Below are 16,699 nucleotides of genomic sequence, written 5' to 3'. Positions count from 1 at the left end.
TACCTTTTCAAGTAGGGTTCAGATGGAGTGATTTGTAGGTGTATTCCAGAGGCTGAATTTGTAAAAGTGTTACAAGATTTCCACTCATCACCATATGGTGGACGTCATAGTGGAGAAAGTACTACAAAGTGTTACAATTAGGTTTTTATTAGCCAACTCTGTTTAGAGATGCAGTGGTGTTTGTAAAAAGTTGTGATCAATGCCAAAGGTTGGGTACTATAACCAGGCATCATGAGATGCCCCTGAATAATATTTTAGAAGTAAAAGTCTTTAATGTTTGGGGATTGATTTCATGGGCTCCTTCCCATCTTCAAAAGGTAATTTCTACATTCTTGTTGCAGTTGACTATGTCTCTAAATGGGTGGAATGTATGGAAAGTCCAACTAATGATGCAAGAGTGGTATTGAAGTTTGTGAAGAAGAGCATGTATTCTAGATTTGGTACACCAAGAGCAATAATTAATGATGGAGGAACGCACTTTATCAACAACTGGTTCAAGAATCTTCTTGCTAAATATGGTGTTTGGCACAAGGTGGCCACAACATACCATCCTCAAATGAGTGGACAAGTAGAGGTATCCAATCGGGAGATTAAGCAAATACTTCAGAAGACCGTGAATGGACAGAGAAAAGATTGGGCGGAGAAACTAGATGATGCACTATGGGCATATCGAACAGCATACAAGACGCCCATTGGGACATCTCCATATCACTTAGTGTATGGTAAGTCTTGTTATCTTCCTGTAGAGTTGGAACACCAAGCATATTGGGCTATGAAAAAGCTGAATTTTGAGATGACTGCCGCGAAAGAAAGAAGGTTATTGCAACTAACTGAGCTTGATGAGTTTAGACTCCACGCATATAAAAATGCCAATCTTTACATGGAGAAGACCAAACGATGGCATGATAAGTACATTCAAGTTAGGGAATTTGAACCCGGACAACTTTTATTATTGTTTAATTCACGGCTTAAGTTGTTTTCGGGTAAACTACGAACAAAATTGTCTGGACCTTTTGAAGTGGTGCGCATGAAACCCCATGGAGCTGTGGAGTTATGGAATTAAGAGAAGACGGAGAAGTTCTTTCTGAATGGAAAACGTGTAAAACATTATTGGTTGGATCATCCAGACAAGCACAAGGAATCTATCATTTTTGCTGATGAGTGATAATGAGCTGAGTTGTGCCACGACGTAAAATACGGTGCTATGAGGGAGGCAACCCATACATGTATTGTAATAGGTATTTTAATTTTTGTCTTGTAAAATCAAAAAGAAAATAAAAATACTAAAAAATGAATCATGCCACGACCAAAACTAAGGCGCTTAGTGGGAGACAACCCATTTTTACTTACAATTTTTGTTGTTTTTGTTTGAGGTTGTAGGTAATTTCAAAGGAAATGAGGATATTACCACAATTAAGAAAAGTAATCAGGTTTGCAAAATGATTTGTGTAAGTGGGGATTTACTCAGGTAAGAAAAGAGTGAAAATTTGCATAAGGAATCTAAGTTTAAGAAACAGCGCAACGCGGAACTGGGAATTTTGACAATTATCAAATTCCAGTAAGGATATGCGATTCTCACCGCGACCCGAAGACGTGTAAATTGAGAATTGTCAAATTCCAGTGGATATTTGTGATTTGTAGCGCGACACAAAACTTGGACATTTGACAATTGTCAATTTCCAGTGACTAAACTCGATCCTACCATGTCGCGGAGAGGGCTCAACTCGGACATAAAAATTGAATTGCCCTACCCCAACCCGTCCCACTATAAATATAATCTTCCCAACCCTAAACCATTTTGTTTCCCATATGTGCCGCCCTCTTATTTCCTCTCCTTTAAACTTCAAGAATTTTTCACTTTCTCTTATCCTTCTCTAAATTGTTGAGGTAAGTTCTTAAATATTTATTTATTTATTACCTTTTTTGTTATAATTCGTGGGTAGTGATAGTGTTTTATGCATAATTTAGTTTTCCCTCTCCTACTAGTTGTAAATATTATCATTGCTTATTATATTTAGTTCAATTTGTGACATCTTAGCCTACTTCTCATTACTTTGAATCACTGAGAGCACAATTGAATGGTATTTTCAGTTGGGATTAGGGGGTAAACAGTTTTTTATGCTACTTGAGAGGATGTGGAGTGAAGGGTACTGTAGCTAGAGGTGTAAGGGTAGAATCTTTAGGAAGTTAGGGGGGAATTTTGTTCCATTGTGAATAAACCCTTATTGTCGGAAGTTGGCTGATTGATTAGAATTATAGAATGTGTGATGCTAGAGTAACATGGCCTTATTTATAGTCTGGCATTGTGTGATTAGCTGGGTGTCGATTACATGATGTTTTGTGCTGAAAAATTACAAGGGATGATGTGTCCTGAAGAGGAATATGAAGTATGTGAATATGATATTTAGGCCTACGCAAAGGAAAGTCTAAGTACCTTGGTTGTTAACGTAGGTGTTTGGCTAAAAAACTAAGTGTGAGGTGCAAAGCCACCTGCAATGCACGTTCAGTTCAGCTAATCCTAAGTTTAATCTTCTTGCATGTTTGTTCCATTTTCTTAACTATAGGCGTAATGTAAACACAGTCAAGCAAGGGCAAGGCAAAGGCAGGGCCTTCTGCCCCTATGAGAAAGAGAAGTCGACCGTCTGAAGGGAAATTAACTAGAGTGCCTAGGGCCCCTCCACTTCAGTGGGGGCACATTTGAAAATTTGGTTTCAAGGTTATAAGGAAGGCTAAAAAGCAGTGGTATACTAAGTATACTAATGCTAAGTATATTTCGGAGGTCTATATTGATCAGGCCATCATGATGAGAGAGTATCCTTCTATGTTATGGCAAATTGAGGCGCTCACTATGAATTTTATTTTTCATCAGCCGACTGAGTACAACTTGCATCTTGTTAGAGAATTTTATGCAAATTGGAACCCCAACCATCCTGAACATTTGTTGAAGGTTCGAGGGAAGGTTATTTGATTCACTACTGCTGATGTTAATGAGTTGTTAGGTATCCCAGAGACAAACCTAAATTTTTTGCATCAGTTTGTTGTTTCTCCTCCTTATGCACACATCAGGCATTTGTTGTATAGCCAGCGATCTTTAGCCCGTTGGATGAGGCATCAAGTTACAGGTTTCTATTCTTCTTTCCCCTACTCTCAAATAAATCAGGAAGCATAAATATGGGGTCGTATAGTGTATTTATGCTTGATACAAGGAAAGAATATAACTGAGGTGACTTGGGATAGGTTTTGTTTGATTTATGCCCTCATGTGTGCTAATGTGTAAATTAATGTAGGAAGTGTAATTTTTTCTGCTATGAAGAAAGCACGACACCAGGTGGGTTATAGCTTTTGATTTGGTGGTTTGGTGACCAGATTTTTGAGAAGGCATAGGGAAGATAAAGAGGAGCTTAATTATAAACCTGAAGTGATCACTCATCCTATAGATATCATAACTGTTCGAAGCACATCTAGGGCATCTGGCCCAATTTTAACTATGATGGAGCGACAAACATGGACTGATGAGGTGCTGGGTAGGCTATACAGCCTCATGATGATGATGTCGCATATTGGAGATAGGCCTGCTACACCAGAGGAGCTCCATGCTATAGAGCTTGATTATCTACTTGGCCATTATACTTGGACCATATTGAGGATTGTCCCATATTTTGTGGAAACTGTTGATGATGATATACCTACAAATGAAGAACGCAGGTATAAGGATTCTGACATAGAGTCCGATGAGGAGGAGCAATCTGATGATGATGAAGCTGACGATGATGGTGATAATAGGGATGTGGCCGCTGAGGACATGGCTGCTATAGTCCCTTTTGATTGATCAGGAGATATACTGCTACCCTACCATAAGGTTAATTAGAAGCATTAGGACAATGCTTTATTTTAAGTGTGGGATAGTGGGTTCGTATTCTCTTGCATTTTTCTGTTATTCGACTAAACAATATTATTTTTCTGTGTTGGTTTTAAGTATTAGCTATTCGGAACATTGGTCTGTAATAGTTAGTAACTTTGATTTTGTGGATTACGATTTGCCCTCTTTGGAATTTATTGCATGCTACTTTTGTTTAAAGTATTCAGTTATTGTTATTTTCGCCCGCATTGGCAAGTTCATTTTCGAGTAGTTACGTTTGTTTGTGCCCTATTTGGTAATTAAGAATAAATAGTCATAGTTATTTGCCATCCCTTATGATAGATTGATGACGACCATTTTAAGGGGAATGATCGTACAAAGTAAAGAAATTTAGGAGAACTTAATCACTATCTTATAAGAATGTGTGAAATGGGCCATTTTTGCAATAATTGAAACTAATTTTAGCATAAGAGTGTTTTTTTAAGTGCTGAGGATTCAATCTATATAAATGAAATTTGATGTGTTGGCTTTATTTTGAATTTAATACAGAGCATGATTAGGAACTTTTGGCTGATTCTGTACATACACGGTGAGTGTGAGGATTAGTATATATTTTACATGAATAGAAATGACTAGAACTTGCCTGGTGTGTTTACAAAGAGAAATAAAGGGTGTTTGATGCAGGAAGTGATGTAGGCTATTCTTTGACATCCTTGTTTTTTATTTTAAAAGCCCTCCTTTGTGCATAATCTTAGTCAGCCCCTTTGAGCCTTAAGCCTTTTTCTTTGGTAGCCTATTATAAAACCTTACCCCTTTTTTACTGAATCGTAATTTGATCCAAATAAGCTCCTGAGCATTTTAAATATAAGACTAGGAGAAGATTAAGAGTGAAATAGAGAAAAAAAGGCTAATCAGTTGATGCCCCCAAAATAGAGGTTATTGATGTTTGATGATTCTGGGTTAATTGGGAATTAGTAAATAGAAATGTTACAATGAACCTGTTTTGGCCCTGGTCTAGTTGGATAATGTGTACCTTAAGGCCTTTAAGCTTAAGTTAAGGGTGGCTATAAAACGGGTGTGTAACAAGAATATGGAAGAAATGGTTACTACTCCCAACCTAGTGTGAGAAAATAAGCTGATTGAAAAAGGTATTGACGAATGAAAACATGGGGAGAAATAGAAGGATAAATTGGTGTTGGAAAATAGAGTGAATTGATAGTTATTTTATTTAAATGCTTAGGATCAATAGTTACTATTCCTGTAAATAGTACCTACCTATCCTTAAGCCCTTATTACAACCCGAAAAATACCTAGTTGATCCTTCACTTAAACATCTAACTATTAGTGGAGTAGAATACTAAGGGCAAGCTAATGGTTCATTCATTAGCATGTACAAATTCTCTATTGAGAATGAGCGATTTGATTTGATACTCCCTTATTGTTGCATAGTTACCATTGTGAGTGAATATGGGGAAGTTTTCTTAAGTGAGGATGCAGGCGGATGAAATCCAGATTAGATATTGTGTTTCTTTAATTGATTTTGCCAACATGTTAGCAATTCATTATTGAAGTGAGAATAATTTGTACTAAAATGTTTCTTGAGCTCAAAACTATTTTTACAAGATGATGTAAGAATTTATTATTGTAAAAATGTAAGTGTTCATGGCCACATAACTTTGAGATTGTGATGAAAAGAGGAAGGAATTATGTTTTTGAATTCATGTGTTCGAGGACGAACAATGTTTTAAGTGTGGAGTGGTGATCTTGGGACTATTTATATGCTCAAAGAACTAATATGCACATAGATTTGCACTTAGTTTAAGAACTTTTTTATGAATTCTTAAGTATAATTCAGCTTTTATTCCGTTTTGTGCCTAATGGATATGATTAGCACTTTTAGGATCAAAATCATAAAGAATTATGCATGATTGGATACAAGGAGGATATGGAAGCAGTAAAGGAATGCAAGGGATAGAAATTAAGCTGAGAAAGGGAAGTTGGAACAAAGAAATCCTCATTTGAAGACACTCCGAATCGCGATGAGCAACAAAATAGCAATGGTCGAATTCTAGTGAAGGTTCGTGAAACCACTGTATTGCGGAGAAATTTTGTTTATCAGATTTGGTGACCTGAAGATTTAGCTCATTGTGGAGGATGATTATTTCACAAATGTCCCAATCCAGTGGCGCACCATGATAGTGGTGAGACGCGATGAGGGTGCGTTTTACAATTGTTGGGGTATACTTGAGCTCCATGATTTCTCAAATTTTAATGGAAAATAGCAATCGAAGGCATGGCGTGACGTGCCAGATGGATAAATTGGGAATATTTTAACTATTTTTCCCCAGCTATAAAAGGAAAAATCAAGATAATGTGAAGCACTTTTGTCAAGCGGAGCAGCGGTGGAAAAACATTAATTTCTCTCTTTTAGGGTTCATAAACATTCTTTTTAATTTCTTTATTTCAAGGATTGATTTGGGTATGATTTGTTACATATTTTGGATGGTTAATTCAAACATAAGTTGCTAAACACCCCCTTTTCTAGGGTTGAGGCTAAGAACATGAGTACTCTTTAATATTCTTATTCATAGTCTTTTCTTTGGATTATCATATGGGTTTTTCTTAATTTTTTGAGCTTACTATTTTAATTACTGGCCACCATTAGAATAAATTTATATTTCTATGTGAATCCGGGAGGAGAATTATAGGATAGAACGAATAAATTATGGAGCAAGGTTCTTATTCTTTTGTAAAATAAAGGATTTGAATTAGCATCTAGGATAGGGATATACCTAGAAGCCTTGCTCACTTCAATTGTACGAAGACAACCTCATCAATCTAGAAGATTTTTTGTAACTCTGTGGGAGTTGTAGTTACAACATTCAATAGATAGAAGATCTGAGGTCGGGAGACTAAGATTGTGGCATAAACCTTGCGAACCATCAACCCGATAACCAATTATATTGTGAAAAGAATAGAGAATTGTATGATTGTTCACTATTCTTAACCCTAGATCATCCTCATTATTTTTTGCAACCGTTGCTTAATTTGATTTAGTCATCATAAATTATTTTTTGTTTAGTAATTTTCATTTTATTTGCAAAATCATCGTAATCTCGATACAATCAAACACTTAATCTTCAATAGTCTTGAAATAAAGATTGGAAAAAATGTCTAGTTTATTGATCCTCGAGGTAACGATATCTAATTGTCTAAGTCAATATATTACTTGCACAATCACGTACACTGGCGTGTGTGTAGAGACGCAACATCAGACCCTTTTTAAGTTAGTCAAGTCCACTTATCTGGGGTAATGGAACTCAAAAATAAAGACTGCAGTACCTTCAAGGTAAATGGGCAATGTGTCAAGATTTACATTGGCCTAAAAGAATCAGTGAAAAGTATCACCATATCTGTCTCGATGAAGTCGGAAGTAATCGAGATACCTGAGTCATGTTGCGACGTTAAATTAGGCGTTGCATGGGAGGCAACCCATGACCCTCGAGATTGATCCATTCAAGGTATACTCTAACCCGTAGTTTAATTTTTCTTTGATTTTAAGTTGAGGGTATAGGGTAGTCTATTATTGTAACATATTTTGTGGTAACTAGGAGAAATACAAGTACAAAAAGCAGTTGACATGTATTTGATTGATTTTTAAAAACCTCTCTAATATTTTGTTTACAAAACTGTGTGAATTATAGTTACTTGGGACCATTGTACATCTTGTTGTGGCACTAGTTATAATTGTTTGATGATCATTGCTGAACAATTGCATAAATTAGATAAGTGGTAGCCTGCAATATACTTGTGTTCCATGTGTGTGTGAGCAACTACTTAATTCCTTCTATATGCTAAAGCCAGAGCTTGCCTGGTTATTCTTACCATGGTTGAAGGATAGGGGTTGGGAAAGGATCATAGGTCATTTTGTTGATTTGCCAACTTTTAGCCTAAATAGCCTTCTCTATGTGCATAATATCCCTTGATCGCTATTTTGAGCCTAATTAGCCTATTTCTTTCTTATGACACCTTTCACCTGCCCATTTATGCGATAATGAACCTATTTTGGCCCTGGTCCTCCTTGGACACTGTACACCTTGACCTAGGCAAACAACTAAAGTTGAGGGTGGCTATCATAGGGGTTCATGGTGTAAGATGAGTATGAAGTAGGGTAGAATAAAGGAAAAAGAATAAAAGTTGGGTGCTTGTTGAAAAAAAACCCAGAAGCACCCAACTTGAATATGTAATATCAAGAGAAGAGAAAATGAAAAAGAGGTTAATAAGTGAACCCCAATAGAGTAGTGTAGTGTCAAAAAGGCATAGTCACTCTAAATGTCCTTGAATATCATACCAGCCCCAGCCTACATTATAAGCCGAAAAGAAGTCCTATAGTGATCCTAGATGGCCTATCTGAGGCCCTTGGTAATAAAACTAAGGGCAAGTCTATGTCATTTGGCATACATCGATTGGAACTTTATTTTGAGAGTGAGAGTCTTTTTGATAACCCCCATGTTTACCTTTTTGGTTACTTACATGAGAGGAGGGAGATTTTTTTGTTGTGAGGGCACACTGGTATCGTTGCTAGCTACTTGCTTGTTTAAAGAGTGTAGCATTGGTATATAAATGGTTGTTGTGTCTAAGATTGATGCCATCGCTTGATTCCTTCGTGTTACATTATTGTTTTTCAGTGGGATACACAGTTGGTTTTAATTGGATTGACCTTGGAGGTGGTAACTATATTTTGAGCATAAAAGGGAAAATTGGCTGCTGAATGTGCTATGTATTCTCTTAGTTGGGCTAAGTTTCTTGAGTACAAGCAATTGTTTTAATTTGAGAGTGATGTGTGAGCAATTGCTAACATATTTAAGGCCTTTAACCGAGAATAATTGCGAAGTCTTAAGCAACTTTCGTTGTTTTTGATTTGTTTGTGTCTGATTTTATAATTTAAGCTGATGGGATAGAGAACCAACAAGAATGGAAGCAAAGAAGTTGAAATCTGAAGAAAAGTGAGGTTGACGACATCTGTGATAAGTCGTCTGCCCTGTGATAGGCTATCACAGTGGTCGTCATACTTAACCAGAGATTTGGCATAAGTTGAAGCCCGTGATGACATCTGGTAATAGGATGTCGAAAGTACGATACGCCATCATGAATGTCATCATCATTAACCATAGAATGTGAGTTGAAGAGAAGTTGTGACGATATTTTGTGATAAGGCGTCAGGATGGTGATAAGGCGTCAAGGATACCGTCAGACTTAGGCAGAACATGGGAGCTGAGAAGAAGTCATGACAACATTGGTAACAAGCTGCCAGAATGGTGTAACTTTGATTTTATCGTCATCAGCCTTAGACAGGAAAAGCCAAAGTGCAGAGGAGTTGACGACATCCGTGATAAGCCGTCAGACTCTGGATAAGCCGTCACGGACGTCGTCATCTATTCTGAGGAAAAGCTGTAACTTTGATTTTATTTCCTTAATTAGGTTAAACTATTTAAAGCCTTGTTTTAGGGTTTTATAGAGAGAATGGACTCATCCTTATTCTAAAAACATATGATATTGTTCTCTCTCTAGTTCAAATATTTTGGGACTTTTGTACCATGGTTCAATTCAAGTTATACTTCTTGATTTTCATCATTGTTGTAAGTTAATCTTCTCACTTATGAATTCAATTCATGTACTTATTCCTTGCATCATGAGTATCTAAACTCCATTAACCTGAATTTGGGATCTAGGGTTAGGTCATGATGAGGTGCTAAATACTCAAGATTCAAAAGGTGTTAGGATTTCTTGATAATTCTGAGACTTTAATTAATGTCTGTTGGTTGCAAACAGTAGGCATACATACTTTGATTTCCTTGAGAAAGAAATCATATATATTAGAAAGTGAATTATCAATAGGGACTCGGAAATACTTTGTTTAATAATCAGCGCTGTAACAAGGTTGATTAACCTGAGGTAAAATCTAGGTAGTGAATAGTGATTCCCTAAGTCCAAGAGGATTAGGAAATTAGACACTTAAATAGGTCGAGAGACATTTGAGCATATCATCGATAAAGATAGGTTGTTATCCTAACCACCGTGAGAATCTTGAGTCACCATTTGCATCTGTCATGTACCATAAGCCCTAGTGAATATAATTCTGGTTATTTCATAAAATCTTGGTTACAAACATCGAAATCAAAGTATCAAACAATTATTTGTGAAACTTAAACCCCCATTTCAAAAAACATTAAACTATCAGTGAATTAAATCACAACCGATTTGAGTTCACACCTTATTCCCTGTGGGATTTGAATCTAACCTAGTTGGGTTTTATATTGACAACGATCGCTTACACCCATTCAAAGAGTGTAGTTTGAGCGTTATCACTCAAGGACCTCAATCTCTAAACCATGCATGATTCAGAAGATCTTTTCCATTTCATCAAAAAAGCCTTGAGGATCCTCCTCAACCTTCGTACCAGAGAACATAAGAGGGCCAACCTCATAAATTGGCCAATTTTTGTGGCCTCAGAAGAAATGATAGCCTGAGCACTACACTCTGCTTGAGAAGCCACCAATTGAGTCAAGAGATTTATATAGCAATGAAACTCAACATTAGTATCATCCTTTTGAGGTGATGGAATAAGAGGGTCACTCTTATTTCAAAATCACCATGTATACTTACTAATTCAACTGTGAAATACTTTTGGTGTGAAATACAGTGAAATACTTGAGGTGTGAAATACTTGACTAAAACCCAAGAATGTCATCAATGATGGTGTTCATTGATGACATTTTGCTCTTTAGCACTATCTACCACACTTTTAGAATAAACCAGAATGTCATCAATGAACACCATAACAAAAAGATTCTGAAACAACTTGAAAACCCTATTCACCAAATTCATAAAGGTCGTCAGAGCATTAGTAAAACCAAATGACATAACTATGAATTCAATGTGCCCATACTAAAATGTCGTCTTAGGGATATTTACCTCCCTAATCCTAAGATGATGATACCCAGACTGAACATCTATCTTAGAAAAAAGTTTGGAACCTTGCAACTGATCAAATAAGTTATTTATCCTTGGAAGAGGATACTTGTTCTTAACCGCTACCTTATCCAATTACGGATTGTCAATACACATCCTAAAGGAACCATTCTTTTAGCACACGAATAACACTGGTGCACCCCAAGGGGACACACTAGAATGGATGAAACCTTTATCTAAGAGATCTGTAAGTTGCTCATTAAGTTCCTTCAACTCATCCGAAGATATTCTATAAGGATGAATAGATATCAGATGAGTGTCTGGAACCAAATCAATACCAAAAACAATCTTCCTATCTGGAGGAACACCAGGAAGATCATCCGAAAAGACCTTAGGAAATTCATTTACCATTAGAACCAAATGTAAAGAATGACCTTCCAAATTAGAATCTTTAACCCGGACCAAATGATAGAGACACCATTTGGAGATTAATCTCTGAGCTCTAAGATAAGAAATAAATCTCCCACTAGAAGCTAGGGAACCACCCTCCTACTCAATAACTGGCTCACCAAGGAACCTAAAAACAACCTTATGAGTCCGACAACAAGAGTGCAACCAATCCATACCTAAAATAACATCAAAATCCACCATATCAAGTTTAAACAAATCCACAAAGGTCTGCCTATTACCAACAAATACCACACTCCTTATAGATTATCTTAGCAACCATAGAGTCTCCTATTGGGGGTAGAAATAGAAAAAGGATCTGAAATAACCTCAGGATCAAAACAAAAATACACAACCACAAATGGGGTCACATAAGAGAGTATAGACCCCAGATCAAGCAAATAATATACGTCATGAGAAAAGAATTGTAACGTATCAGTAACGGCATCAGGTGATGCCTTAAATTCCTGTCGAGTACCAAGAGCATATAACCTATTCCAACCTACGTCGGTACCAGAAGAAGAAACTGATGCAGAAGTGGCACCTTTTGGTGCAGGAGCAGAAGATAAAGAAACTAAAGGCTTAATCTCTCCCGAAGCAACCTTACTAATTGTATAATTATCAAGCATATGGCCTGGCTGACCATATTTGAAACACCTGTACCTCCCCTCATCGCAAAAACCCCTATGTAACCTACCACAGAACCTACAAGGAGGTTGTGATAAGGCTGAATGAGCCCCACTTACCTTAGATTGATAACTATATGCTTGAGTATTATCGCCACTCTGCTAATGCCTATCACAAACTATTTCAAGTAAAGAACACTAGTTATGGAGATTGAACCAGAACTCCCCCACTTCTTCTTTGGACACTTACAACCATCACAACCATCTTTTTATTGAGTACCACCCTATTTAGATGAACTTCTTACCCTGCCTTTCCCTAAATTTAGTCTACTTTCTCTTTTTTTCCTCCACCTTGTTGCATATGAACCACAAACCTAGAAATGTCCATATGCTTGATCAGTAATACAGTCTTTTTTTCAAGTATTAAACCCTGATACACTCTAGAAATAAATGTTCTCATCCTTCTTCTCATGTCAGACACCAATTCAGGAGCATACCTTGACAACTGATAAAATTTCAAGGCATATCCCTGGCCAGATCCTTTAAAATTCCTCTCCAGTTATTTGAGAAGTTCCTTTTTGGTTTTCTCACCTTTAATAACATCAAAACATTCCTAGTAACATTCAGAAGGGTCCTATAATATGGTGTTTTTATGCCTTTATGCTTTCTATAATCTCTCATTCTTTATAGTTCCCGCATTATAATGGTTGGTATAGAATTATAATATGGAACCAGACCTGCTTCACATCATAATTCCACCTACTTATTATAACCTTCCTAAGAGAAAGATTTTGTATATTAATACCTATACAAGAACAAAAATAAGACCAATTCCTATTAGCAGTAAAAACCTTGATAAATACATGTGACATGGTTTTCTAATTAAGAGTTTGACAGCACCAGCATCTTAAAGGTCCCTCATATCCTCATCTTCTCATTCTATCATCTACTGGAACCTTTAATTTCCATGTTCTCTGCATAAAAAATGTCATCTTAAATAGAAGACCTTTTACCCAAATTTTACTATAAATAGTATTTGTTTTCTCCTTATACCTTATGTACTCCCAAGTGAATTTGACTGTAAATTATCTTCTTCTGTCCAGCATTTATATTGGAATATCATTACCATTTACCTTGTATGGAGCTTTGGCATTATCCACTATGTAACTAGCATATTCAGCTAGTAATATTCCCTTGAGATATTCTTCATCCCATGCACCCGTTATAGTTAGTTCCCATAAAAATTGATATCTCTAATCCCAAAGGTAATTTCCACCAGTAATGGTATAAAAATCACCAATACATGTCTAGTTATCTTGCCATATTAAAGAAGTTCCTTCCTTTATTCTCCATCCTATTTGGTGTTTAATTAGCTCCCTTGCCTGCAATATTTTCTTCTATACTTGAGATCCATTATTTCCTGTTCTCTATATCACCTGAATATGAATTTTCATTTTGCAATAATTATTATAAATGTATGTACTCTAGGTAAACTTTTTAGTCCTGAAATTCTATAAAAGCTTTCAGAATAGTGCTATTGATACATTCTGCAACTCTCTAAAACCCAAACCCCTCTCATTCTATGGCAAACATAACCTCTTCCAAGTTGTCAAATGTCTTCCTCTACCTCCTATATAGTTCTCTAAAATAACCAAGCAATCATTTTATGTATGTGGGTGAATATGTTTCCAGGAGGACTCATGACAAACAAGTATTGTATTGGAATACTTTATAATACATGCTTTATCAAAATTTCTCTTCCACCATAAGACAGTAATTTTCCTTTCCAAACTTGAAGTTATGACCCTATTTTTTGTATAATCTACTAATGATAAGCTTTCTATTTTCTTTTATAAAAAATAAAGCAACCAAAGTAAGTAAAATGGAGTTCCTTTCTCAGTATTTTGATGGCCACCTCTGCAGTAATTATATCTCTTTGTGATAAACTGTTATGCAGATAAATAGAACTATTTTCTTTATTGATCTTCTACCTTGAGACCTTCTCATACTTCTCCAAAGTTGATGTTATTAACTACATAGTTCTAACCTCTACTTTACATAAAATAATCATATCATTTGGAAATGAAAGATTATTGTTCAAAGGGCTTCCTCTAGGCATACCAAATTTTTTGAACTTCCTCCTTATCATTAATTTGTTCAATGAAGTAGACAGTACCTCTATTGCAATTATAAAAAGAGTAGGTGATAGTGGATTCCCGTGTTTGACCCTTCTTGTAGATTTGAAAAATCCTTTAGGCTTTCCATTAATTAGTATGTAATACAAATTATTGCTTACCAGTTTGGATATCATGTCCATAATTCTTTCTCCAAAACCCAGTTTTCTTTGCACCATCATCAGTAATATCCATTCCACTCTATCATAGGCCTTCAACATATCTAATTTTATCATAATGTTTGGTGGCTTGCCTCTTTTCCTAATCTCAGTGATTATCTCTTGTACCAGCAAAATATTTTCCATAATACTCCTTTTATGTACAAATCTAGCTTAGTAGAGATACTGCTAGGAAATACCTTTTTAATTCTTTCATGAATAGTTCTTGAGAAAATTTTATTGAAAAAACTGCTTAGAGATTTGGTCCTAAGTCAGAAAGGTGTTCAAAGTTTCCTTCTTAGGTAAGAATACCAAAATTTTATGAGTAACAAATCTTGGTAACTCTACCCCACAATAAAATGCTTTCACCATTCTATAAATATCCTTCCCTATTATTTTCTAAGTATCTTGCAAAAAGGATCCAGTCATACTATCTAGTCCTCCTGCACTACTCTTATTAAATACTATCACTGCTTTCTTAACCTCCTCTTGTTCTGCTATTTGTTGTAGCTTACCATTTTGTTCATCATTAATCAGCCCTGGTAACTTATCAATCATCTCACAATCAATATCCTCTTCTTGCTTTCCAAACTATTTGTTGTAAAATTCGACTGTTATATCTGATATTTCTCTATGGTCCTCCATCCATTGACCACTCTCATCTTGAATCTTATTTATTTTTAATCTATTTCTCCTCCCATTTACAACTGCATGAAAGAATTTTGTTATTCTTTCACCATCTTTGAACCATTCCATTCCTTCTTTCTACTTCTAAAATTCCTCTTCTACATGCAAGTATCTCAGCAATTTAGCTTGCTCCGTATGCAGTTTTTCTCTATTTTGTATAGTAGGAAATCCTTCAAAAATTTCTTCCATCACCTTTATTGTATCTTTCAATGTAGAAATTTCTTGAAAGACATTCCCAAAAGTTTCCCTTCTCCATTATGTTAGAGCTTTCTTGACTTTCTTTATCTTATGGTGAAATACCATAAATGGATCTCCTTCAAATTTAGTTTTCTAGTTCTACCTTATTTCTTATTTGAATGATTTCTCCTTAATCCAGAAATTCAGGAATATGAAAGGCTTATTAACATTTTCATTACTGCTTTTAGGATTGATCAATAGTGGTGTATGGTTTGAACCACTTCTAACTAAATGCTCCACTTCTAAAACTGGATATTTGCTTCACATTTCCTCATTTCTCATAATCCTGTCCAATATCTTGAAAATGAATTCTTCATCTGTTCTACTATTCCACCAAGTATATTTTTTTCCTTTACACCCCACATCTTGTAATAGACACATATTCATACAATGGTTGAAATCTCTTACCTCTGCAGTTGTTACTAGTAGGCCATCTAGTTTCTTTTCTCCATTTCTAATTATATTAAAATCACTCCCACCTAACCATGGTGTTGGAACATTAGTAGTCGTGTCCTCTAAATATTCCCACAGTAGTAGCCTTTCCTCCATTGTGCATTTTGCATAAATCAAAGTAACTACCACCTTTACCTCCCGATCTTAATCATATAACTTCAATGTTAGTTGTTGCTCCTTATCTTTAATTATTTTATTTAAAAATATCATCTACAAATCCCCATATTTTCCCATTTGTATCTGAAAATGCATATTTGAGACCCAAATTTCTTCTATACCTTTCTAATTCACTTACTCCTTGAAAAGGCTCCATTAAACCTACAAAATAGAACCCATATTTTTTATGCATGTTGATTAATCTAGTGAAATCCTTTTGAGTATTCACTGATCTAATATTCCATATTATAGCATTCATCATTGATTATTTTTAGTTGTTGCACCTCTAGTAACTCTTGACAAAGCCTGTGTGTTCTTTCTATCTCCGCTTGCTTTTCTCCTTTATTTACCCTGGTCTTCTTTTATCCTGTCTATCTGCGTTGGAAATAAATCTCCCATTATTGCCACTTTTTCAATGGTTTTCTCTACATCTACTACATCAATATAATCTACATCTTCCTTCCTTGATTTCTTAAAATCCCTATTTATTGCGAAAGGAAGGACTTTTTCATTATCTACTTCAGATAATACTAATTCCCCAGTATTCATTCCTTGATCCTCAGTTGTTGCAGGTACAAGTTGCCCTTGTGCTAATTCTGAAACCTCTTCTCCATGTTTTTTTTTTGTTTTTCTTACCTCTCTGAATATTTTTCTCCTCCTCCTTTTGTTGACTCCTGATTATGACACGTCAATGTCACCCATTCTTTGGTGGATTCTTTTGTTGATCGCTTTTGTTTGTTGGCCGATTGCTATTATTCCTTTTTTATAGATACCTCTTTCTCTTCTTCAACTTCTTCCATATCTCTTAATGCGTCAAAAATATATTCATCTTTATTGTCAACTTTTCTCTCAATATGTCCATACTTATATTTCTTGTATTTATTCTTCCTTTATTTTATCCATTCTATCTTATTTTGATTATTATTATTA

At 35.6% G+C, this 16,699-nt stretch overlaps 1 pseudogene; it reads left to right on the top strand.

The window, feature by feature from the left end:
- Positions 1-292: 292 nt before the first annotated feature.
- Positions 293-1,165, top strand: LOC124887807 (annotated as a pseudogene).
- Positions 1,166-16,699: the final 15,534 nt, after the last annotated feature.

The sequence above is a fragment of the Capsicum annuum genome, chromosome 10 (assembly GCF_002878395.1).
Source record: "Capsicum annuum cultivar UCD-10X-F1 chromosome 10, UCD10Xv1.1, whole genome shotgun sequence".
Lineage (NCBI taxonomy): Eukaryota > Viridiplantae > Streptophyta > Magnoliopsida > Solanales > Solanaceae > Capsicum > Capsicum annuum.
This window is presented reverse-complemented; position numbering and strand designations above follow the sequence as displayed.